General features: G+C 39.1%; 1 long non-coding RNA gene across 2 annotated transcripts in view; it reads right to left on the bottom strand.

Moving 5' to 3' along the window:
- Positions 1-27,090, bottom strand: part of LOC144298868 (uncharacterized) — a 267,260-nt gene that overhangs the window by 120,348 nt on the left and 119,822 nt on the right. Inside the window, exons 6-7 of one of the 2 annotated variants that reach the window (XR_013365740.1) lie at positions 20,376-20,453; positions 7,314-7,932 (exon numbers count right to left, since the gene is read on the bottom strand). This is a non-coding gene — a long non-coding RNA (uncharacterized LOC144298868). Of the gene's footprint in view, positions 1-7,313; positions 7,933-20,375; positions 20,454-27,090 lie in introns of those variants that run through there. The other variant, XR_013365741.1, reaches the window with a different exon arrangement.

Raw genomic sequence — 27,090 nt, 5'->3', positions numbered from 1 at the left:
TAAAGGGCAAACAAAGTGTATTTACTTAATCAAAAAGAGAAGTTATGGTTTTGCTCTGCTGAACAATAGAGGAGTGAATTTAACTTTTTTTTTTTTTTTTTTTTTACTTAATGTCTTACCAAAAAGTAAAGACATGGTTGGATTGAGGGTTTGAAGGAAGGTTGCCTGAACCGATTTCTTTCTCTCTCTGCTTTCTTCTGTGTTGGCCTGATTTTCCCACAGAGTGTGAGGTGTCACAAACAGACAATTCCCAACTGAACCCAAGGCAGGCTCATTCAAACTCCCACTTGCCAGCAAGAGCTTTCATGTCAACCCAGTTTGAAATAATACCCACCTCCCACACTTTCTCCTTGGCCCCAGCTTTAATTTTCTCCATGCTGTTTCCTCACTCCTGGAATACTTGCGTAATTCTCTCTCCTCTGTCTCCCTTCACTAAAATACAAATTCCCACTGGGTGTGAATTTTATTTGTTTTCACTACGAAATCTCTAGCACCTAAAACTGCTTTGCCTAAAGTAGGTTCTCAAAAAATACTTGCTTAATAAGTGAATGAATGGATAAGCTAAAGCCAAGGAGGAAGGCAAGTCAAAGATAGCATTAGAGGGACTTCCCTCCGTGAGAGCTCTTCCTTGCAGAAAGAGCTGAGTCCCAATGGTGATTTGCCCAAACTGTACCGACAGCAATTACAGCAGTAATAAGGTATATGGAAGGTCATAGGAGTGGTAGAGAAAGTGGGATTTCTGCTTTAGAACCCCTGAGGAGACTGATAAAAATCCAAATACCTGAAATCTACCACCAACTAATTACAGAATTAAAAATTTGAGAGTGGGGCCCAGAAATGTGTATTTATTTATTTATTTATTTATTTATTTATTTCTTTATTTATTTATCTATTTATTTATTTTTGCAGCTCCCCAGTGACCCTTGAGTAGGCCAAATTGTGTGACACACTAGAGAAAGCCTCACAGTCACTGCAGGCGGACCTCAGAAACGTGGACAGCTTGAAAATGGCTTACCAACCCCTCTGTATCTTCAGTGTGGAACAGAAAGGCTGACATCTGCTCCTCAGGGTTCAGATGTTGGCGAAAACCAACCCTACCTTGGCTTTGCTTAAAATCCTTCCCTGTTCTTGCAAGTGTCAGGAAGGGGAGCATTGGCTGAGAGGGTGAACCACGTAGGAACATTTAATAAGTTTATGGAAATTCAGAATAGGTCTGTGGTTACTCCTGAGTACTACTTATTTTAATCAAAGTGTTTACCTTGACAATGGAAGATTAAATGGAGCACTAATTAAGGAATTTCCTAATTATTCTTCCTTGTTGAAGATGTCAACGGCAGATAGGTTTTTAGCCCTGACAAGATCAATTGTGCTCCAAACAAAGCTGAATGGTTGATTACTTCAGGGAATCTATTGGGGCTTTTCATTGGCATTTGACTTTCTCACGCTGTCTTCCCCACCTTCCTTTTTTATTTTTTATTTTTTATTTTTTTTCCACCTTCCTTTTTTAAATATGCAATCACAAATCTTATGGAAATAAAACCATTCAAATAATCAGGATAACTCAAGGCACAGGGTAGGTATGCCTAAGTAATGAAGGACTCCTGACTGCCTCCTGTTACTGAACTTGTTTTAAGAGAGGAAAACTTCAGGGTTGCGTGTTTGAGAAGAGAAGATATGGAGATGCTTCAGCCTGCCAGTTTTTCGACACAGCACATAGAGAAAAAATAACTTTAGGAGAATGTGGAAAGGAAGGTATCATCACTGTTCCTAAGTGTGTATGCACTTAGTATAAATATACCATATAGGTAGAGCACATGCATTTGAGCCAACACAGTGCATCTTTATGTGCTTAGCAGCGAATTTAAAAATAATAATTAAGGGGCCCTTGGGTGTCTCAGTGGGTTGAGTGTCCAACTCTTGATTTTGGCTCAGGTTATGACTGCAAGGTTGTCCTGGGAGAGAGCCCCAAGAGAGGCTCCATATTCAGTGAGGAGTCAGCTGGAGATTCTCTCTCTCCCTCTACTCCTTCCCCTGCTCATGCGTGCACCTATGCTCCCTCTCTCTCTAAAATAAATACACAACTCTTTTAAAAAATAATAATTAAAATGAGATAAGGGGGTAATTTAAATAGTACTGGCTATTTTGCTCTAGGCAGTCTTAAAGTGAACGGGAAATGGGAGGCATATATCTTGTTCTCCCTACTAGGATCTTCAGCTTATATCCCTCTCCTGTGTGCGGAGGATTCTAATGTTTAAGGATAAGTTGTGTGTGCATGTGTGTGCGCGAGCGCCTGTGTGTGTGCATGTGTGTTGGGGGGGGGTTGGTCCCTAAACACAAGTCATCTACTTCACCTGAAGTTCAACCAAAGAAATAGCAACTGTTCCAATGTTGAAAGAAAAAGTGGCTGTGCTGGATATTCCCTGATAAACTTCCAAGGCTCACTGTAATTGCACAAAATGTTTGCCTTATCTGCTGACAAGAACTTCACTATCTCCTCACACGTGCACACGCAAGCATGTGCACACGCACTTATATCTATAACAAGCAAAGTAAACTGTGCCCTTTAGCGCCAGTTTTTAAGATGAAACTATTTTCCTTCTTTCCAACAATATTCACAGGAAATATTGCTCATTTGTGAGCATGCCTGGCTAGGCTGGGGGTCAAGTTTCATCTGCAGATATTAGGAATATATAGGAAGGAGATGATATGTGGGAGAAAAGATAAGAAAGAAAAAAATAGAGGGCGCCCAGCTGGCTTGGTCAGTGGAGCATGTGACTCTTGGTCTTAGGGTTGTGGGTTTGAGTTCCAAGTTGGGTGTAAACATTACTTAAAAATAATGTATTTTTAAAAATTTATACAAGAAATATAAGAATACAAAGATGTTTGTTCACTGCCATTAAAACTTGCTCCATCCTTAAGCCCAAGTATTTATTAAATTCTACTTTAGGAATGTGTCAACAAAGGCTAGTTTTCCTTCCCAAACTGGAAGCGCTTTGGGGTGTGAGAACAACATTTATTCATTTTGCTAAAGACCAGGAAGTCAACTAGACCCCCAGTTGCTGAAAGGAATTTCTTTGAAGAGTCCTCTTGTATGGTTCAGTAAAGGGCAGCCAGGAAATATTCTGACCTCTCAGTGATTATTATTCCAAGGATGAATCTTGTTTAGCTTCAGAGCAGAACCACTTACTTTTTTTTCATCATAACCATTAAAAAATGCTTCTTCTACACATGTGACCTTCCTAGCATAGAAAGGGAACTTTTGGTTGACTTTCAAGGGCATCAGAGCTCTGATACAATCCAAGAAAGAAAGAATTTTTTTTCGACATGTCTATACACAGAACTGTGCTTAACTTGCTAAAAGAAGAGACTTGAGTAAAATTATTTTAGATCCTTCCCATTTGCCTTTTGAAAGCCCTGGTAAATGGAGATGTAATTCTTTAGGAAGGTCATTGCCACTTACACTCAGTCCAAGTCTGGCCTGCCTCCCAGCTGTTAGCAAGATGGCTGATAGCTAGTCACAGGTCTGACGGGAGGTACAGGTGGCCTGCGTTCTGCTGGCTGGCAGCTGCCTGCATCACAGATTGAGCTTTTTTGTAGGCTCACATCAACCTCAAACACTTGCTTCTGGTGGTCCTGAGAAATGGGCGTGCCATCTTTCTGGACTGCTTTTCAGAAAAGATGTCTCTTCTCATTAAAAGCAAAGTAGTTACAGAGACATTTCCAACTATTTCCTTGCCTCCAGCATTAAGTATTCTCATAAATTAGCCTTTGAAATAGGTCTTCAAATACTATGGTAGGCCTGGATTCGATGTTTGGTTTGCATTACCACACTTAGAGTCTTTAACCAAGCTCAGTGCAATCACTTGGCAAGCATTTGCAGACAGAAATAGAGCCATGAGTCAAGAATGTGTGTGAACTAAGAGAAGCAGATACTTAATCTCACGGGGGAGTTTTCTTTAAGATTTTCCTGATTTCTTCAGTCAAGAACTTACCCTTGCAGGAAAAGGAAAACGTATTTTGAAAGAAAGCAAAATTTCTTCAGGAAAAGTGCTTTGTAACATTATGAAATGAACAAAACAAAGTGCATTTTCAAAATGCTGACTCATAAAATCAACCCCCACATTTAGTTTTATTCATTAGGGTTCTTTGCTTCAAAGCAACTAAAATGGACTCTAACTTAATTTTTGGAAAAATACGGGATAACTCACAGATTCTAAAAGAAGTTTCCAAAGGCTCAATCACAGCTAAGCAAGGAGATGGACAAAAGCTCTCCCAAAGAGCAGCGATAGAAATGGACAAACATGGCCATTTAAACACTCTGGAAACTCACCAGTTCTATACAACAATCTGAAAAGTGTTTACTCTTGAAAAATCTGCTCAGCTTTGGTTAAAAAGAGTGGGAACCTGGAGCGGGTCTGCTCCCAGCCTACCCCTGCTTGGTGGGTAGGCATGCAGGTTTTGCCAGATGGGACAGGCCATGGGGATGGCAGCTTCTATGCCCTGGTTGAAGGAGCTCGAGCAATTTGGAGCAGTGGATGAGGGTGACATGCAGCAGCCTTGCCATTAAAAGTGACTAACCCTCGGTGTCCATCGAAAGATGGATAAAGAAGATGTGGTCTATGTATACAATGGAATATTCCTCAGCCATCAGAAATGACAAACACCCACCATTTGCTTCAACGTGGATGGAACTGGAGGGTATTATGCTGAGTGAAATAAGTCAATCAGAGAAGGACAAACATTATACGGTCTCATTCATTTGGGGAATATAAAAAATAGTGAAAGGGAATAAAGGGGAGAGGAGAAAAAATGAGTGGGAAATATCAGAAAGGGAGACAGAACATGAGAGACTCCTAACTCTGGGAAATGAACAAGGGGTGGTGGAAGGGGAGGTGAGAGGGGAGAGGGTGTGACTGGGTGACGGGCACTGAGGGGGGCACTTGATGAGATGAGCACTGGGTGTTATGCTATATGTTGGCAAATTGAACTCCAATTAAAAAAAATATATATATATATGTAAAAATAAATAAATAAAAAGAAAAAAAAGAAAAAAGGTGACTAAGAGTTGGTCAAATGAGGTAGGCCAATGGATACACTTTTTTTTAAAGCTGTTGAATTTGTTACATGCAGAAAACTAATAGACATGGTTCCTAGAAGGGGGAGAGTGACTCGTGGCAAGTGAGGTGGAAATGCCACATGCCAGGGCAAAGAGTGGAAGAGGAGATAAAAGATTTGGGGAGGGGAACAGGTGTGATTGGTACATTGTTAGTTTGGGAAAACCCACCAGATAACCATGTCCCATAGGAGGCCCCAAATCAGCCCTTTACCAAAGTTATGGGAGACTTATGGCTGTCGGAGACACCGTATCATGAAGATGTTCAGTGGTGGCTGTCTTCAGGGCTAATTGTAGGAGACACCATTACTCAGTGGAGTGATAAAACGATAGAGATAATGGAACCTCACAACTATAGAAGCCACGTGGCAGAGCTTAACCATCAGAAGCCCGGTGAACACAAGCATTGCAATGAATGGCAAGCTCAGCATGGCAACCAGAGGGCCAGTCCCAATGAACTGTGGAGATAATTAAGAGAACTTGTCCTCAGGGTCAAATTGATGGACAGTCAATAAATGTACTGCTACACCTATACAATCAAAAGAAATCTCGCATGGAGGATGAGGAGGCTGAAGAAAGAGGCCTCTGTGTTACAGTCCTGTCCTGGGTTTTTGCAGCAAAGCCAGTGGTCAGACGAGGAATCCTTTCACTGAGGGAGAGGAGAGGCTAGGTGCCTGGGAGGAAAGACCCTACCCAATCACACTGTAATTCCTCCAGTCATCCTCCCGAGGGATCTGGGTAGAAGACACTGGGAAGTGCAGTGGCAAAAACCCAAATGTCCAAGGGGCTTGTTAGAAGTGCCTCAACTGAAATGATTTGCCACTCCCAATGTCATGCTCCCTTCCTAGGGCAGCCCACGTGCATTGATTGGTCGACAGGGAATTATAAAAGCCAATCCACCTCACCCCAACTCAGGATACCTCAAAAGGGTCGCTCAGCTTTAGAGATCCACGTGGGGTCCTGACTGCATCACACACATCTCCCCGTTCCCCAGTGTCATTCCCTCCTCTTCCTTTCCTAGAGTGCACTGTGCTCAATTTCCTGAACACTTGTCTCTGACTCAGAATCCTTTTGGGAGCCCAAACTGAGATCATATCCTCACAACTGCTTTGTAAACTATGTAGAGCCCTACATACTTATAAATGCATACAGTTTGGCTACTGAGTTGTTTTGCTGCTTTCTGACCCAACTGGTAAATAAATTTCTATCAGAACTGTGAAAATAGCTGTTAGGACATCTTTAGGATTCTACTACTTAAGAAATCCTTCTTAGGATAAATAGAACTATGGCACAGACTATCTTTTAAAATCCAGAAATGAAAGAATAGTCATCAATTGTGCATCTCATTAACATTTTATGTGAAATATTAATGCCAAAATATCCCCCAGTCTTTATTGCCACTATAAAGAAGGCCATGTAGACCCCAAAATGGTGTTCCTGAGTGATTAACCGAGCATTTGCATCCAGCTAATCATTCATGCTTGCACATTATGATACCTAAGGCCTTTTTCTTTTACAGTTTTAGTAAAACAGCAATATAAAAAATAAATGAAATAAGCCAGGATGTCATTTACTTTTTCATGTTAAATGAGCCAGTGATTAGAAAAAAATAAAACTAGTTAATATTCCACTCTTCTAAGATTTACAGTGTGTGAATGTTTATGAAAATATGCCTTTGACAAGAATAGAGGTAAATAAGCAATTGGGTTTGCTAACGGCCCCTGATTCCCTTTTCCCTCAGCATCACTGAGGTATGATTGACAAATAAAAACCCTATATATTTAGGTTGTGGGCTACAAAACAAAGGGATTTGACATTCTTTTTCCTGGGGCATGTCAGTTGGGTCCCACACTTGTAAATGAAAAATGACAATATTTTTGACACTGGAAACATAGAGAAATAAAATATCATTGACATCATATCACCAATAAAAAGGCTCAATATGAATGTTTAATATTTTTGAATAAATTAATTGTCCAAGCTTGAATTTGGAAAAGTCAGTTCCTCTGAATAATGTGGATATATAAAAATCCAATAAGCCAATAGAAATGTGTCTTTGGTGTTTACTTAGCTACAAACTCAAATAGCCACAGATCCTGGCAGGTATTAAAAAACAAACAAACAAACAAAAAACACCCAAACCCCTGTGAATCAGATTGGTTCTTATCCCCTATAAATAATAGGGGATGGCAGGGTTTATGGTAACAATGGCTGACATTTACCTCTTAAAAGCATTAGGATCCTGTGTTTGCACAAAAGCACACATATAAATAAAACACAGTGTGAACAGATCAGGGCAATCATGTGCTACCTCTCTTTTATACTGTATTCAAATCTTTCCATTTGAGAGAATAATTTTGGTTTCACTTAGTTGGAGGAATGAGGAAGAGACTTTTAAGTTGTTTATGGATATTTTAAATTATGACAAACTTTTCGGGATCAGAACACTTTTGTATGCATGGAGGATTCCATTTTTATATTCCAGAACGGATTTCAGTTCTGATGCTAATTGCCAATTTCATTGACTAATTTTTTAAAACTCAGGTAATTTATTTAGTCTCCCTCTACATCGTGTTGCTATGTCTCTCAGCCCGGAAAATAGAGAATAATACAGATCTGAGAAGATTATTACAGTAGTGGGATAGGTCCTGAGTGGGATTGATAGGTCTTACAAATGCTTCACAGCTGAGATGGCCAGGCAACCTCAGCTCCAGGATACTTCTTATTCAAAGGTAAGCTGATACTCATCCTGTTTTGCACAGTGCTGTTTCTTCCTCAATGTACTCCAATACTTCAGCTACAACAGTTATGATAATACTCTGTTGGGAAGAGAAAAACAGATGTAGAAAGTGATAGAAGAATAGAGATATATAATTTAGCGGGAGCAGAAAACAGCAAATACAATGTTATCTAACCTTTATTGGTTATGCCAGCAAAGTTGCTTTTGAAAGACTTAGCTCATTTACGTAATTCAGAGTGATGGAGATTAATATCATGACCCCATTTTACAGGGGAACAAACTGAGGAACAGAAAGAGTAAGCAATTTGCCCAACCTCACAGATCCAGGCAGAAATGAAGCCAGGATTCAATCCAGGAGTCTGACTAGATGGCCTGTGCTCTTCACCGATTTTGGAGATATTGAAAAGGACTCTCATCAAGCTTTCAACAGTTCAATGAAAGGGATGCAAAAGACCAATATTGACCCCAGTAAAGCAGAATATTGGGGGACAACCAGAGAGCAGACTATCTCTTGACCTATTTCTTTCTCCATCTCTGTCTTTATAGATATATTTCAAATATATATCTCTGCATGTCCCAACATTAGAGCATATGAAACCATAGCAAAATCAGTCCTATAAAGGCTCTTGTCATCCATAGCACTCCAATGTCCTGATGTTTCCCTTCACTCAATCATAATAATAGCCAACCTTTTATTAAACACATTTACTCTGAACCCGGCACTGTGCTAAACCCTATCTATGCATTAACATATTTAACTCTATGCTGTATACGACATATTCAACTCATGCCTCTTGATCTTTTTTCCTCTTCCTGTAGGTGAGCATTCACTCAAGTTTCATTTTCTTCATATGATTCCATGAACTTCTCTTTTAGACCTCTCCCAGATCTACCTTCTGGCTCTGCCCTCTTCACTAAGGCTCCAGATCCACATTTGTGACAATCTGCTTCCCGTGTTCATCTCAATAGTGGGCTGGCAGAAATTATGTTTATTTTTATCAAAATGGAAGTTGTTTCCCTCATTGTAATTTGTTACTTCTAATGACTTCCAAATGACCACTAATGAATGCAACCTCCATCCTTCCGGGCTGCCATCTGGAGCCATCTTTTACACAGTCCTCAAACTCATGTGTTTATACAACGGGCTCTCAAGCCCCACTTTTCTTGTCAGTTCTTTTTCTTAATGTCACCTGTTACATCTCAGCTCAGATACTAACAATTCCACTGAAAGGGCCTCCTTCTTAAACTTTTAATCTTATTTTAAATTAATTTTCCTAAAGTTCAGCTTTTTTTCTCAAATCTTAATATACTGATGACAGTTTTATACACAATAAGATACAATCATAAACTCACCCTTGATGTTATTTTTCTGATATGTGCATATTTTTTTCCTTTTTCCTGGTTCTATTGAGACCCAATTAACATATAACATTGTGTAAGTTGAAGATGTATGATAATTTGATATATGTATATGCAAGATGGTAATGACAATATGCTCAGTAAACATTCATCACCTCACATAGGTAACAACTCTTAGCAACTTTCTAATATACAAACAATATTGTTAACTATAGTCACCATGCCCTACCTTACAACCCAGAACTTACTAATCTTATAACTAGAAGTTTGTATCTTTTGACCATCTTCACCCAACTCTCCTACTCTCCCCTCTGGCAACCTCAAATCTGATCTGTTTCCATGAGTTTTGTTTTTTTTGTTTTTTTTTTTTTAAGACTCTGCAAATAAGAGAGATCAGACAATATTTGTCTTTGTTTGACTTTTTTCACTTAGCATAATGCCAACAGGCTCTATTCATGTTGTCATAAATGGCTGGATTTCCTTCTTTTCTGTGGCCGAATAGTGTATGTGTGCGTATGTGTTTGTGTGTGACAATTTCTTTATCTAGTCATCAGTCAATGGATGCTTAGGCTCTTTGGTTATTGTAAACAATGCTGAAATGAACATGGAGATGCAGGTAACCCTTCAGTACAGTGATTTCATTTCCTTTAGGTATAGAGCCCGAAGGAGAATTGCAGGACCATACATAACTGTAGTTTTAATTTTTTTTTTTTAATTTTTATTTATTTATGATAGTCACAGAGAGAGAGAGAGAGAGAGAGGCAGAGACATAGGCAGAGGGAGAAGCAGACTCCATGCACCGGGAGCCTGATGTGGGATTTGATCCTGGGTCTCCAGGATCGCGCCCTGGGCCAAAGGCAGGCGCCAAACCGCTGCGCCACCCAGGGATCCCTAGTTTTAATTTTTTGAGGAACCTCCACACTGTTTTCCAAAGTGGTTGCACCAATTTATATTCCCACCAACAATGTACAAGGTTCCCTTTCCTCCACAGCCTTGCCAACACTTGTTATCTTTTGTCTTTCTGATGACAGCCATTCTCACAGGTGTGAGGTGGTATCTCATAGTTTTGGTTGGCATTTTCCTGATGAGTGATGCTGAGCACTCTTGGCACCATTGATTTCAAAATGCCTACCAAATTTTTAACCACTCCAACATTTCAGTTCAACTTACCTCTGGCCTACTTATTTTTACTCTCTTTTGTATTGTTTCTCTCCATATATTATATATCCCAATAAAACTTAATCATAGTTCTCCCAAATAAGCCATGCCAATTAAAAAAAAAAGTTCACTTTTTTTTGTACTATTTCTTCTGCTTGGAAACTATGTTTTCTTATTGAAATATTGACTACCTTTCAAAGTCCCATTTAAATATCTTCCATGAGGGGATCCCTGGATGGCTCAGTGGTTTGGTGCCTGCCTTTGGCCCAGGGCGTGGCCCTGGAGACCGGGGATCGAGTCCCGCGACCGGCTCCCTACATGGAGCTTGCTTCTCCCTCTGCCTGTGTCTCTGCCTCTCTCTCTCTCTCTCTCTCTCTCTCTGAATGAATGAATAAATAAATAAATATTTTTTAAAAAATAAAAATAAATATCTTCCATGAAATCTTCCCTGATTGTCCAAGAAGAAGCAATTTCTCTATCTTTGAAACTCTCATGGCATTTCAGTTATTTCCACATTGCCCTTCCTTCTTTTCATATGCATTAATGTCTGCTTATGGACATGTCTTATTTTTACACATAATTATATGGAACTCTATAGTAATAGGCCTCAGATCTTGTAAATCATTTTCATTGAACCAGTCAGGACCCTGGGTCTGGGGCACAGATGGCACTCTCAATTTAAAGAGATCTTGCAAATGTGTGGGGAAGGTATATAGAAACCACAGGCAAAATGGCCTATCCTGGGATAGTAAAAACAGAGTTGTTGCCACTCCGGCCACAATTTAGGAAACAAGGGAAGGGAAGGAATGGGTTCTGGAAAGATTGATCTGTGAGGCGAGGAGAGCCCGGAGAGGTGTTGTGCCCTTTAGTAGAGAGTCCACCCAGCCTGAGCCAATCCTGGAAGGAGGGTCCTGATGCAGTAAATGCTACACCTTCATTCTCTTCCTCTTTTATAATTTCCTGCTGATGCTCCAATTGACCAAACACAATCCATACCCAAGGACAAAGGAGCATATTGATTTCATATAGACCAGTCTCCTAGGGCAGCAAATTGGGCGGGGAAAGATCGAGCAGGGACCTAGAGGGCCAGATCGAAGAGACCTGACATAATCACTAAGATTATACTCTTAATGGGTTTAATTTAATCAAACATTTAATAAATATTTATGGAATATTCCATCATGCACATACAGCTCCATAACATTTTGCGGTTGGGATATTTTAAAGGTTGTAATAGCCAACTGGTGTCTTCTGCTATTTCTTTCTAAGCCCAGATAGATAGATAGATAGATAGATAGATAGATAGATAGATAGATTTTTTTACTCATATGATATATATATATATATATATATATATATATATATATATTTTTTTTTTTTTTTTTTTACTCTGCTCAACCCAGGGATAAAGGAAAAGCTTCTCTCCCTCTTTCTCAAAATGTGTACTCTTATGATCTTTTTTAAGAATGAAGTAATGTTTCAATAGCTGATGCTAGCATAGGGATTACCTTTTAAGTGTGGATTTTAAAAATGACAGTTTTCTTGGGACAAAAAAAAGCCTTGGGAAAAAAAATGACCAACTTAGTTCCTAAATTTCACATGCCAAAGGTTATCAAGAAAATAAAGATTTCTTTTCCTTTTATAATTTGCTATTTACTTTGAACTTTCACTCTGGTTTCTATTTTTTGTAGGCACCTCCAACATTCCCTAAGTCAAAGAAAGAACAATGTGACCCTGAAGTATAAGAGTTTCAGTTCATTATGCTAAGTAGATTCGCTGAGCTCCACGACTATGACTTTTGCATGCATTTCTCTCTGTTCAGATGCTTCACTTTTAAATAAAGGAAAAACTCACCAATCCACCAAAAATGAAAAACACAAGCCTAATGTTGTATTTTATATATGTGTGTGTGGACATGTGTATTTAATACACTTTATGTATGCATTTATATAAACTAAAGAAGTCACAAAACAAAGAAATATCTCTATATGAAGGGTATGCAGTATGATTAAAATGTCAAAATGAAGAAAATATTTGATATTTTATATGATTACAATTATGATGAAGAATGATCATTTTTCCTAGTCTTCAATCCAAGTTTGATTTTAGATGCTGTCCTAGGACACTATTTTTTCCCTGCTATTATTCTTTTGGATGGCATTGATGTTGACTGTTCTTTATCATTGCCAGTGGTTACTAATGTGATCTTGTAAATAAGAAAGCAATAAATGCCATGTGGTCCCAATATATAATTGATACTAGTTGTGAAGTATAGGCTATGACAAGATTCATAGTTTATTTTCAGATTTCCAAGGCTGATAATTCCTATAAAACAACACAAAACAAAAAACCAAAACTTTCTTACCTTGATGTAGAGAGATTTATCAAAGATTAAGTCATATTAGAACATTCTTATATGTTTCCCCTTTGCTTTTCTCTATATAGAAAACTCTAAATTCTTTCAAACATCCCCTAAGCAAAGAGCATCAGATGATATCATTGCCTTTGACATTGAAATGCCCATTTTGGGGATCCCTGGGTGGCTCAGTGGTTTAGCGCCTGCCTTTGGCCCAGGATGCGATCCTGGGGACCCCGGGATTGAGTCGTGCATCGGGCTCCTGGCATGGAGCCTGCTTCTCCCTCCTCCTGTGTCTCTGCCTCTCTCTCTCTCTCTATGTCTATCATAAATCAATCAATCAATCAATCTTGAAATGCCCATTCTCGGTAGCAGATAGCTGATTGGCCACCAAAGTGGCATGGTTTCCTTCCATAGTACAAAGTTATGTTGGAAGAGGATATTAGAATATATGTGTATTGCATTCTCCAGGCCTCCTCGCATCATGGCTTATTCTCACAAATGGAAGGATATGTGTTACTTTCTGGCCAAAGTACTTCGTAAGATATGCTTTCTCCATCACTCTAAAGGAAGGCAAAGTCACGAGAAGGAAGAATAATGGGAGCTGAATGACCAAGGAAAACCATCCATTGACTAAGAACATCTGCAACAGACTGTGATGTGAGTGTCTAAAATTTTGCTTTTGAGTTATGCCTCTGAGATGATAGTATTTCATATAAGTGAGTACCAAGTTATTGGAATAAACTATATATTATATGCATTATACTAAATACAAATTTACAAATTACAAATGTAAGAGATATTATAAAATACAAAATATTTTTATACATGCCAAAGATGTGTGGTATGTGTATACGTGCACTTAATATAAATACACACACACACACACACACACAAACACATGCACACACTGATGATATATTTTTATTCTCCTTCATTAGAGGAAAAAGTTCTGAAAGACAAAACAATGAGAAGAAAAAGAGCAGTGGTGCTTGTCCTTCTACCTGTACTTAATGCCCATCAACGTAAAACTGGAGATGGTAGAGACTACAGAAAATTTCTTGCACCTATTACCTTAAAGAACTGTCTCTGCTGATTCTTAATTACAGCTAGAATGCGAGTAGCTTGTAAGCAAGAGAGCAAGAAAGCCTATCAATTTAGTATTTAAGTATCAGTATTAATTACTCGTTTGAAGAAATGTGTGATTGTACAAATTGCTCAATGATGATTACAAAGGAGTCTGCATTTGCAAACAAATGCCTATGCAATTTGCCTGGTAAGCACCACTTACAGAATTTAAAAAGTGTAGCCATTGAAATGAAACAAGCAATTCATACAGTGGTTCCTGCTCTTGCTTTAGAGGTGTTCATGGTTATGACTGTGTTCACTTCTAACAGCTTCTCACTTAGTCTTCAAAATTTGCTCATTTGAGTAGACCTCAAGTCTTCCCACTTTATGACCTGTACTATTAATTACTTGATGTTTTCACCAGAAGAAGCACTCCTAAAAATGTACATAAAATCTCTCTCTTGACCCCACTTCTGCTACCAGTGACTGACCCATATATTTGCTCCCTTGTGCTATGAACTGAAGAGATTTGTTTGTATTCTGTCTTGAACTCATCTGTGATCATCCTTCAGACTTACTTCCATATGACTCTTGTCTTACCATTCCACAAATCATTACATCTTTACATGTTCATGAAGGAGCTCCACATTTTTTAATCCAAAGGTTTCTGTCCTTATCTTACATGACTACCAGCAGCACTTGACACCACTGGTAAGTTCTTCCTGAAACTTCCCCACCTTGGTCTCCCAAACCCCACCCTCCATTGAAGGTCTCCCTGTCCTACCAGTCATTCCTGTGAAATCTCCTTTACTTTTCCTCTTCTTTTCCAGAACTCCTTCAAGCCCAAGGTTCTCTGATCTCAGCCAGTAGTCCTCTGTCTGCACTGTCTCCTTTGGTAACCTCATCCAGCTTTCTAGCTTTAAATTGATTTATTTCCAGCTATGCCCACATTTATGTCTCCTACAGACTTTAGACTCTAACTGCATACTTGACATTTGAAGACACTTAATTGTCTAACAGACAAATGTGACTTAACATGTCCCAAATGAAACTCATGATGCATGCCAATGCCATATAATCTGTTCTACTCACAGCTTGCAGCATCATAGATTATGGTGCTTTTCCAGTTGCTCAGGCTAATCACCTTGAAAGTCTCCTGGATTTATCTTGGTCTCTCACAGTCTCATACCTTACACCTAATCTCAGGGAATTCTGTTGATGCTGTCCTACAAATTTACCCAGAATCTGACCACATCTCACTTCCATTGCTACCATCCTGGTTGGATCCACCATCATCTTTACCTGAATTGGTGAAATAACATTACAATCCTCTAACATGTAAGTAAAACCACATCAGTTCTCCTTCAAAACTTTCCATGGCTCCTCTTTGAGAGTTAAAAACCAAGTTTTCATGGGATCTATTTTGACTCAAATTGCCTTTGTCCTCATCTATTCACTTCTCTCTTGTTTTCTCTCTTTCGTCCATTCTGACCTCTATGCTGCTTCTCAAATATACTAGATCATGTCAACACAGAGCCTTTGCACTGGCTGTTGCCTCTACTTAGAATGTCCCTCCTCCAGATATCCATGTGGCAAGCTTCACCTCCTTTGTATCTTTGTGGAAATACGGTTTCTTAACTTGAAGCTCAATCTGACCATGCATTTAAAATTTGCCCTTTTTCTTTGCCTTGCTGTGCTTCTTTTATTTTCCCATAGCAGTTTTCAATCCCAAACGCATTGTATAGTGTACTTATTTTTTTTAAAGGTTTATTTATTTATGATAGACCTAGAAAGACAGAAAGAGAGAGAGAAAGAGAGAGAGAGAGAGAGGCAGAGACACAGGAGGAGGGAGAAGCAGGCTCCATGCCGGGAGCCCAACGCAGGACTCGATCCCGGGACTCCAGGATCACGCCCTGGGCCAAAGGCAGGCGCCAAACCGCTGACCCACTCAGGGATCCTCTGTATAGTTTACTTATTAATGATATTATTCTGTATCAACCATAGTTCTTTCTAGAACAAACTCCTCATGGGCATGCATCTTTGCAATTTCTATTCATTTGCACATTTTTAGCAGTTGGAACCAGGTCTGGAAAAAGGCAAATGGTCAAAAATATTTGTTGCAGAAACTGAATTACAGGAATGAAGCAAATGTGTCTATTACCTGATCCACTCATTCTTCTGTTCTATTGAACTTAACTGATCATGACTTGTGCATTGTTCAAATGAGTAGGCATGGATATTCTAAATATTTTAGTAATTTTTCAATAGTTCACATGAGTGGTTGTTGGTGTATTCAATTATTTAATAATGACATAATCTAATAAATACTGAGAAAACCAAAATATAGATAGGTTATTAATTTGCTTAATGCCATACATCTCAGAGGAAATGAAGACCAAATCTGCCTCTGCAACTCCAACTCATTGATTCTCAAACTATCTGCAGTAAAACTTCCAACCCATTACAGAACTCTTGTAAAGTATAATAAAAATTAACCAGCAGAAAAATAAAAAAATTTAATAAGTGCAAACACCACAAAGTCCATTTGTTTGATATTAGATTTGATGGAATTGTCAAATTGTTAAACATTTCTAAATGCTTATTCTCAGTTTCTGCATTTATCACATCATGAAAAGTAATGAAGGGGAGGCATGTCAGTGTGGTTCCTGGAGCCACACTTGGTGTGGCGCCACCCCAATGCCTCCTGTTCTCACCTCTTTCTGTACTCTTGACATGAGCCTGCAAACTCCATGCATGAAACTGCTCTGTCACCTCTTTATTATCACCTGTCTGACCTACATGAGATAAACTGTACTGCATGTACCTTCAGCTGATACAGGTAGTGTGGTCATGGAGAATATAAAATAAAGGTCTAACAAAAATTTACACAAATTTGTTTCCCAAGGCCAAGATGACTTATTATGCTGACCTTACCCTTTCTAGAAAACTCCCCAGCACGTGTATGTGAACCTGGGGACAGCAGGAGGCTAGCAGGACAGGGCTCTTTTCATGTCCTTGGCCACCTCTTGTGTCAGGTTGCTCAACAAATTGGCATCAAAAGCAGTGGTTTTCCTGTCTGACTTGTCATCAGAGACAGCACATTTCAGCATAAATGATTGTATCCAATGGTAGTCCAGGAAACAGTTTTGCAATCTGTGTTTAATCAAATTCATTGAATTTTCACAGCATTACAAGCAGTTCATTACTGTCATTTTTCCCCACAGATGACAGTATTCCTCAGTACCACTTACCCACTTAACACCTCCTGGCAATGGCCAGTGCCAACCATCTGCCTCCATGATGCCAAAAGTAATAACTTCTGGTACAGAGCATGAACATTATGTTATTATATTTAATCTTTCCTCTGTGCATTATCATTCAGCATAACCACCCTTCAGGATTACAGAGAATTAGATGGCAAATAATATTGCTTCCGTATTGTTTTCTCCTCCCAGTTTCTGTGGTTTGCTGCCAACAACCAGCCACTCTCTAGACCCGAGGCAGACCATTAGCTATTGCTACAATGCCTGATTATTGCTCCAGGCCTCACTGAATTGGATTTTTATGGAATGAACAAGCAGCACTGTGCCTGTTGCTGAGTCTCCCTACAATGAGTTTTTGAGATTTTTAGTATGGAACACCATCTAAAGCATGGCTTATACAACATATAATTTTGATTCTCTCTATCATAATGGAGTATTTGGGTTCCATTCCTAAATTCCTATGCGGAAGGAAGTGTGGGATGAGTTGTACAAGCTGAGCATAACACCCTGATGAATTCCACTGTGAAATCTTAGGCAGATGAGAAGTAGCTGATGACATCAAAAAACCACTCAAGTCAGCATAGGGGAAGCAACAGCAACAACAAAAACCCATCAAAATTAGTATGTAGCATCTTGTAAGCAAAAGCTAGTTGTTGGACCTAGGGTTTTTATTTTTCAACTTTAATGCAGGTGTTGTATAGGATTTTGGTTCCTCAAATTTTGGTTTAACGGATATATCTGGGTCTGAAAAGTGACTTTTCATTCGTTTTAAATTTTGCGAATGATATTTATTAAGTGTCCATTATGTTTTTCTCTTTAGTATTTCAAGATGCCTAATGCAATACTTTTTTAATGTGAGTTAATGGCACATTAACTTCATGGACATTATGAAAAGGAATTTTCTATCAAGTTTGCAAAAAAAAAAACCACATCTAGATTAAGCAAAGATAATCATACTTATTTGTAGAACGGTTTCTCAGAATTGACAATGGGCTAATGCGTATTGAGAATTTCCAAGTGAGTATTTAACAGGCCATATTAACAATAGTGCTTCAGTGAACCAGATGTCCCTGTCCTTTTGTATTTTCCTACAGAGTATCTTAAAGCACTAGTATTTCTCAGGATATATTCTGGTAATTGTATCTTTACACTCTACGCTCACTGAATACATATGTGACCCCACCTTCAAATCTTTTCCATTTTCCTTGTGCGGTACTATGACTGGTTTTGGCCTGTGGTCTTAAGCAAATGGAAGCAAAACAGAAAGGGTGTGAGTTCCAGAGCCTTTCCCTCTGGTGCTGATCCCAGTGGGGGAATAATGAGATGTTGAGGTTGAAAGATGGGAAAGGTCTGGATCTTCGGGTCAGCATTTAAAGAGAGTGGCCTTCAAGGGTAACAAGACTAGAGTGGAATTGGCATGATTAGGAAATTAACTTGTATGGTTAAGTCGCTGAGCTTATGGAGTGTATTAGTGCAGTAGAGCATAGCAGATCTTGACTGTTCTCTCCATAATGAAGCTACTGTGGGTGGGTGACATTGTTTATCTATGGCCTGGGACCGTATCCATACAAAATGGATTATCTTCCTGACCATGACCACATGTTCTTAATTTATGTTCTGATTTTACAGCTCATCATTACTTAATAAGTATTTGGAAGAAAAAACATTGTTTTTTGAAAGGATGAGAGTCAGCACAGTAAGTTGTATTTCTTACTATAAATTTCCAGCAGGTGCTGCATCTGAGACAGAATGTCCTAGAGCCTTTGAGTGCCCCTACATGTAGGAGGAAAGTCTTTCTTTGCTTCAGACAGGATTTTTTTTCACTTAATTTATGAATCTAGGTAAAATAAATAAATAAATAAATAAATAAATAAATAAATCCCCTTCACCTTCAAGCAAAGCCTTTGGTCCTAAAGCAATCACCTGAAGAAAGAAACCATTTTATTAGAAACTGAAGTATCTTCATTACAACATCAACAACATTTATTACATTTATTATGTCCACTGGTTGGCAGGATGCTCTCCTGAGTTCCATAAGAATTTACATAATTTGGCCCCTGGGATTTTTATAGTCAAAAGCAGCAGCACTTAACATTTCTCCCATCCTGAGCACACATGATAAATGACATCCACATGAATGATACATTTGCATGTTCAAACCCACGGTTCTGCACCATTTCTAGCAAAAAGTTGGCCATTCTTCCTTTTCTCTTCCAGTCAAGAGAGCATATTGCAATGCAAATAAGTAAGAGGAATATTCAAGGTAGAGCCTCGAATGTGTCCTCTTTGTTTAAAGGAATACTTTTAAAGTCTGGTATTTTAATTCTGTCAGTGAAAAGTTACTTGGGGCTTACGAAAAAACTGACTGCTATCACAGTGGTGATGATGATGATGACAGTATTTACGGAATGTTTTCAACATACAAAGCACCACACCCAATGTTATATACAAATGTACGTGTACAGTTGATTTTTATGCAGATTTGCTTAATTCTTAGTCCTTACCATAACCATGTGAAAGGGCATTGTTATTTCCTCCCATTTTGCATTAGAGGAAACCAAGACAGAGCAGCACCTCATGCAGGTGGTAATTCATAGAATTAAGATTATGTCAGGTTCCAAGATGTCTTCAAAGTTCAAATCTCTTTTACAATACTAAAGTATTATAAAATAGTATCATCAAATAGTATGTCATAATATTTACAGCCAAGAACAACCAAGCACCACTGGTTGTTCTTAGTTTCCTGCTCAATCTTGAGAATAGAACTTTCCTTTTCCTAAAGGAGCTGGAAAGATTAATCATAAAGTCCCTTGCAACAGGAAGAAATTATAGTTCTTTTAAGAAACCAAGTCTCAGGGCACTTGGGTAGCTCAGTGGTTGAGCGTCTGCCTTCGGCTCAGGTCATGATCCCGGGGTCCTGGGATTGAGTCCTGCATCAGGCTCCCTAAAGGGAGCCTGCTTCTCCCTCTGCCTGTGTCTCTACCTCTCTCTCTGTGTCTCTCATGAATAAATAAATAAAATCTTTAAAAAGAAAAAAAAGAAGAAACCAAGACTCACTGTTGCCACCACACTGGGGGAATTGCAGAAAGGAAAATGACGCGTGGGTTATTCTTCCATTTTATATTAGAGAAAAGTTCTGGAGTCAGAGCTCTGGGATTCAAAATGTGCCTCTACCACACCCAGCCTGAATTTCACTTATTCATTTGTCCGTAATTATTGATTGAGTATGCACTTTTTTGTCTAGCCCCATTCCAGGCCATGAACGGATAGCATTGGGCAGGACAGGCCATGAGGCCATCCTTGCCTCATGATACTTACATTTCTGGTGGGAGGAGACAGAGAACACACCAGGACACAGGTTCATTAGGGCACTGATTTCAGAGAATGGTCAATTACCTAAAGAAAACAAGACAGAATAATGTGAGCTACAGTAACCATAGAGAAGCTAGCAAAAAAATCACTGAAGAAAACAGCATATGTTGGGCATAATGTTAATGGAAAGTATAGAATATAAAATTCTATCTATACTGTGTTTTTATGACATGAAATTGAAGATGCACATAAATAAAACATTGATGTTTTCAAAATGACATTCATGGGTAATTCCCTTCTTGTCTTGATATTAGTTTCAAACTCGTCTGTAATGAAACAATAAATTCAAAATATTTTCCCTTCAAAAAACAATGTAAAAGCTTCAATAATATTTTAATAAAGAAAAATTAGGAAAAAAACACAAAAATAAACAATCATGTACTGTTGATATAGGCTACTCAGTTGTTATAAAAATGATAACAGTAGAAACAGCGCAGCAACCTAAGAATGTTTGTGGTACAGTAAGAAAACAGAAAATACAAAATTATTTATGGTAGCTATTATCATAACTATAATATTTTGCATGCATAAAACAAAGAGATGAACATTGCCCAGACGGTGAAGTCAGCTGAATAATAGGGAGAACTGATTGGAGATTGCTATTTGTGAAATGATTTTTAGGTTGCTCAAATGATTTTGAAACAAAGCAAGTGTGCTAACGATCTTGAATGATCCTCACTGACTTCATTGAAGAGAAGCAAAGCTTTTCCTTATTTGACTTTCATATAAAGTGTTTTTCTATCAAAGTTTTAATATATGTTGCTCTTACAAATGGGCACCCTAAACTTCACATAAATTCATTTTCAACCCAGTAGTTAATCATTGCCAGACAGACACATACTCTAGGTAGGCTGCTTAATCCATCAAAGAGTTGATCTCTTCAAGGTTACTTACAAGTGGTGCTTGACTTTGCTCTTTTCTGTTTATTTTTTGTCTGTGTTGAGGTTCCTTCCCTATAAATCTATTTTGCAAATTTTCTCCTCTACCGCGGTGTCTGGTAAAATGGCTAATTTTCTTCCCTAGGCTTGCGACAATTATAATTTTAGAATCTTTTCTAAGTTTTCCAAAATGTCTTCCCTTTCCATTTCTCTGTATGCCCAGCAGCTTTTGCACTAACTTTTGACACTAAATCATTTGCATTTTATCATTATCACATGCCATGGAGAATATAATGAGATTTCTGTTTAGAATAGGAAGTCTTCTCTTCTCAGAAGCAACAGGTCACCAACACGTGGTTTTTAAATCTTTCTACCTAGCGACTCGTGTATGACTCTGAACACCCTGATGATTTGGGGGTTGTAGGGTCATGCCATTTTAAATGTGAATGTGATGCTGTACCATTTCCATAGTTTGCATGGAATGCAGATGAGTTTGTGTCCGCATCTGTATCTCATCTGATGTTCATTTGCTTCTGATGGTCAATGTAGAACCTAGATGAACCACTGGTAGTGATTCCATATCTAGAATAAGTCAATGAGAGCTTGACGTGGACATCCTTACCAAACAATTACAAGGTCACAGCCTGCAGCTCTCCCTTGGGATCATCGCAGAACAGGAAGGGAGTCTTTCAGTGTCTGAAACATCCCTTGCAACTGCTAGGTCTTTTCCGGCCAGCTTTTGTTACATCGCACATGCAATACGTGTATTACAGTAATCCCTTTTTCTCTCCTCAATCATTATTGATCCAATGTTTATTAAAAACCCACTATATGCCAAGCAATGGTTAATTCCTTGGATTCAAACATTAACCCTCTGTATCATGGACCTTAGGCTAGAGGCCCAGACAGGAAAACCTTTGAACAACTATGTAAATATGATATTGCAGAGAATGATAAGGGTTCCAGAAGATGTTAAATTGAGTAATAGATGAGTCAGTGGCTAAGTTGGGGGGTGGCTGCTTAAAAAGAGTGGTCAGAGTGGGCCTCCTTAACAAATTAACATTTAAACTCAGATTTAAAATGATATGACCTGGGATCCCTGGGTGGCGCAGCGGTTTGGTGCCTGCCTTTGGCCCAGGGTGTGATCCTGGAGACCCGGGATCAAATCCCACGTCGGGCTCCCTGCATGGAGCCTGCTTCTCCCTCTGTCTGTGTCTCTGCCTCTCTCTCTCTCTCTCTCTGTGACTATCATGAATAAATAATAAAAATAAAATCTTTAAAAAAATAAAATAAATAAAATAAAATAAAATAAAATGATATGACCTGCCAGGTGAAGATCTGGAAGCTGGGTACCAGACAGAGGTAACAGCAAGTGCAGTGGCCCAGCAGCAGAGAGAAACTTGGGAAAGTGAAGCAATGGGAAGGGAACCGCTAAGCACACTGAGCTGAGGAGTGGACAGCAGCGATGAAGATCAGGGCCTGGCCCATACCTGGCCCATAGCATAGTAAACTATGGCTCCAGGGACAAAATCCCACAAGCCAGCAGAGTTTGGTGAACTAAAAATTTTTTTATAGATAAACACTTGCAGCCAATATGATGACTGGGAACAGTGACTTTGAAGTCAAATGTGATACCCCCACAAACAAGAATTTCATTCTTGAAACTATTAGTTAACAAAAATAATACTTTTATATTTTATAATAACATTGTTATTTCATAATAATAAAATTATCTTTATATGTTGAAACTCGCTAAAGACATTTGTCAAAATCTGTCCTCTCTTTTGATAAAAGCACCTAATAATACCCTTGATTTTTTTTTTAAGATTTTATTTATTTGACAGAGGGAGAGAGAGTGAGCGCATGAACAAGGGGGAGAGGGAGAAGCAGGCTCACCTCTGAGGAGGGAGCTCAACCTGAGGCTCAATCCCAGGACCCTGAGATCATGACCTGTGCCAAAGGCAGATGCTTAACCAACTGAGCCACCCAGGCATCCTAATAACATTAATTTTTGTCTTTTGGCCCACAAGGCTTAGAATATTACTATCCGTCTTGACAGGAAAAGTTTGATAATTCCTGGGTTATATGTTGCTGAGTACTCTGGGAACACATTCTTATTTTTTAATCATCCTGAGTTTTTTTTTTTTCCTTAATGATATCTGGTCCCATTTTTTTCTTATAACAAATAAGTTCATTGAATGTCTCTGTGTGATATTACTAGGAAATAATATGTAAGGGCATGATGCTGAAATTCAGAAGTTGACTCTACTTCTCTGTTTTTTTTCTCAGTCTTATCAACCCAAAACCACATATAGACAGGCCCCTCTAGATATAATGGACATATCACATTTTATTAGTTTATGGCTTGCAACATGATGACTGGCTACATGGTATACTGTGAAATGGTCACCACAATACATTTAGCTGAACATCCATCACCACATATAGTTACAATTTTTTTTTTCTTGTGATGAGAACTTTTAAGATCTATTCTCTCAGTAGCTTCCAGACAACACAGTATTGTCAACAACTGTCACCACAGTGACAAATCTAGGGCTTGTTCATCTTATTAATTTGTAAATTTTTACCTCCCCGGTGAGAAATTTGACTACATTACCCACAACACATTTACTTAGTTAATGCTTGTATACACATAAAATCATTTCAAAATTGCTTACCCATTCGTCTATGAGAAACAGACTTACAAACAAATGCATAGTATTTTTTAAAGGTTCTCATATGCCTTTAGCCTTACAGTATCCAGTGAAAATTCTGTCTCCCCAAATTACTGAGGTTACTTCTTTACTCTCTCTCTCTCTCTCTCTCTCTCTCTCTCTCCTTTCAGGGAAGTTCTATTATACATTTGTGATAAATTAGTTTCATTTATTTATTTATTTTTAAAGATTTTATTTATTTATTTGACAGAGAGAGAGAGAGCACAAGCAGGGGGAACATCAGGCAGAGGGAGAAGGAGACGCAGACCCCTTGCTGAGCAGGAAGCCTGATGTAGGACTCGATCCCAGGACCTTGGGATCATGATCTGAGCCCAAGGCAGATATTTAACGATTGACCACCCAAGTGCCTCCAATTGAGTTCATTTATTACTGTTTATAGTCCACATTGGGTTTCCCTCCATCCTGCTTAATTTCTGTTATATATATACTTTGGCTTCTATGTGTTTCTTTGTATGTGTATTTTTTCCATTACTATGGATCTAAGAGCTGCAGTGCTGCAATGGGGTTTACTCCGAAGTCTCGCCTTCCTTTCCTGGTACTCTTGCTGCAATGCTCCACTGTTTTCCAGCCTTTGCCCACCCACCCCATGGAGGTCACCGATCTGTTTTGTTTCTTCTTTACCCATCCTGCACTTCTTTTGCACAAATGAGTAGATTCGGGTATATTTTCTATAGCCCCCTTTCCTTACATGAAGGGGAATATGCTATAGCTACCTTTCTGCACTTTGCTAGTTTCACTAAGCAGCAAGTTCTGGAAATCACTCCAAACCAGTTTGCAGACCTCATCCTCATTCTCCTCAAAGCTGCACAGCACTATTTCGTGGCTGCACCAACATCTAGGCAACTCCTCTCCTATGGACAGATTTTCTCCAAAATTCTGCAATTGCTAACAAGGCTGCAGTACCTCGTGCATATACGTTTATGTATCATTAGGCACAGGCTCCAGGGTAGATTTCCAGACAGAGAACTACAGGTTCAGAGGTATGTGCATGTGAAGTTTTATTAGATTTTGCCAAATTCTGCTCCTGAGAGGCTATCCCCATCAGCATCCCTCAGCAGCAGAGTGAGAGAGCTGCTTGCCTCCCCAGGAACAGAGCCACCCATCACACGAATTTCTGTCAGTCTCATAGGTGATTCATTCTGTGCATTTTCATTTTCATTTCTCCAATTACGAGTGCTTGGTTCTTCATATTTTGAAGGGCCATTTTTATATTGACTTTTGTGAATTGTCCTCATTTTTAAAAATCAGCTTTTTGGCCCTTTGTGCTTTAATCTACTAGGGACATTCGCAGGTTGATTGTGGATTATGTCCTACATATCTTTTCCTAATTTTCAGTTGTCTTTTGACTTCATTTGTGTTGCTGTTATTTGCCATGTGACTTCTTCTTTTATTGTAATAAAAGTCATCAATCTTTCCTTGCATCGCTTTTGGATTTGGAGCCATTGTCAGAAAGCTTTCTGGGCACGATGGACAAAATAGAGTTCACCTGAGTTTTCCAGTGGGACTGGGATAGTTACATGTTTTTACTTTGAGATCCCTAATCTGTTTGGAGTGTATTCTTACACATGGTGTGAAATATGGATCCAATTTTATCTTTTTTCCAAATGGCTACTCAGTTGTCCCAACACCATTTATTAAAAAGTTCTTCTCTACCCAGGGCTTTGAAATGCCACCTTCATTATACACTAAATTACCTTAAGTACTTGGAACTATTTCTAGGCTTTACCTTCTATTCCACTGGTGTGTTAGTCTATACGTGTCCCTGTTTCACACTGGTTTAATTATAGAGGCTTTATATTGGATGTTTTAATGTCTGCTAGGGCTAGACCCCCCTCAGAGTTTTTTTCAATTATTTTTTTCCTGGCTATTATTACATGTTTGTTTTTCCGTATGAACTACAGTAGCAATTTGTCTAACTCCTTAAAATAGCTCATGAATGGGAAATGTAGGTAAGAGTTTCAAAGGAAACAGAGAATGATGGGGAAAAGGAAGGACAGGGAAAGGAAGGACGGGCTTCCTCTGCAAGACTCTTCCAATCCAGGTAGGAACACTGCTCGTGTCCTGTAACAGATGCCTGAGTGGGCACCTGCTCTTCACCCCGGCATCACAGCAGGCTCTGAGAACAGAGTGATGAACCTCACAGATAGAGGAGCCCCCACCATGAGGATGTGGATAAAAGTCTTGGCATTATGAGGCACAGTTAGGAAGTGGTCCTTGTATAGACACGCTTTTTTTCTTCTTGCTACGAATTCCCAGGAAATAAAAAAGAGAATTTTGAAACAGTGTTATTGAGTCCTAAATGGAACTCACCATCTCCCCAGTTTGCCAAGTCATCCATCCCGACATTGCTCTTGACACTCTGCTCTTTTCACTGCCAACATCTCATCGATCACTCTCATCTGTGTGTGTCACTGCCACAGTGCCTCTCGGGTCATCTCTCTCCAGCTTGCTTTCTCACTTCTGATCCATGCCTTCAGCATAATTTCTATCTGGACTACTGCATGTGTGTCCTAAGTTCTCACTTTCTCTCCCTCCATGTCTCACTCAGAACTCAGCAGCCAGAATGATCATGATGCTCCTAAACATGACCCCGATCATGTCTCTCCCTGGTGTCATACACTCCAAAAGCTTGAGACCATCTTGGGCAGATGTCCACATTCTTTGTTATCATGGTTTTCTAGGCTCTGCACAATCTGGGCCCCTGCCAAATCCACACCGCTGCTCTTTCAGTTGCTATGCTGGGCCACACTGGCTCTCTCCAGATTCCGGAAAGTGCCCTGCTTCTTCCATGGGTTTCTTCCATGGGCTTCTTCCAATGCCCATAATCTCCAGCATATCCTGCCCTTCTGCCTGGTAAACTCATAAGGGTCCTATTTTCTATGTCATGTTCCCTCTTGGAGGAAGTCTTTCCTGCATCCCCTTCCTGCATGTGGTTCCCTATTCTGCACCTGCAGTGCAGAACTGTGTGTTCCTCCTCCAGATCTCTTAGAACACTCTAAGGGTCACTGATTTAAACATAAGGAAGAATAAAGAATCAACTGAGGCCCA

The sequence above is a fragment of the Canis aureus genome, chromosome 26, assembly GCF_053574225.1.
Source record: "Canis aureus isolate CA01 chromosome 26, VMU_Caureus_v.1.0, whole genome shotgun sequence".
Taxonomy (NCBI): domain Eukaryota; kingdom Metazoa; phylum Chordata; class Mammalia; order Carnivora; family Canidae; genus Canis; species Canis aureus.
The sequence above is the reverse complement of the archived record's forward strand: the minus strand, read 5'-3'. Positions and strand labels throughout refer to the sequence as shown.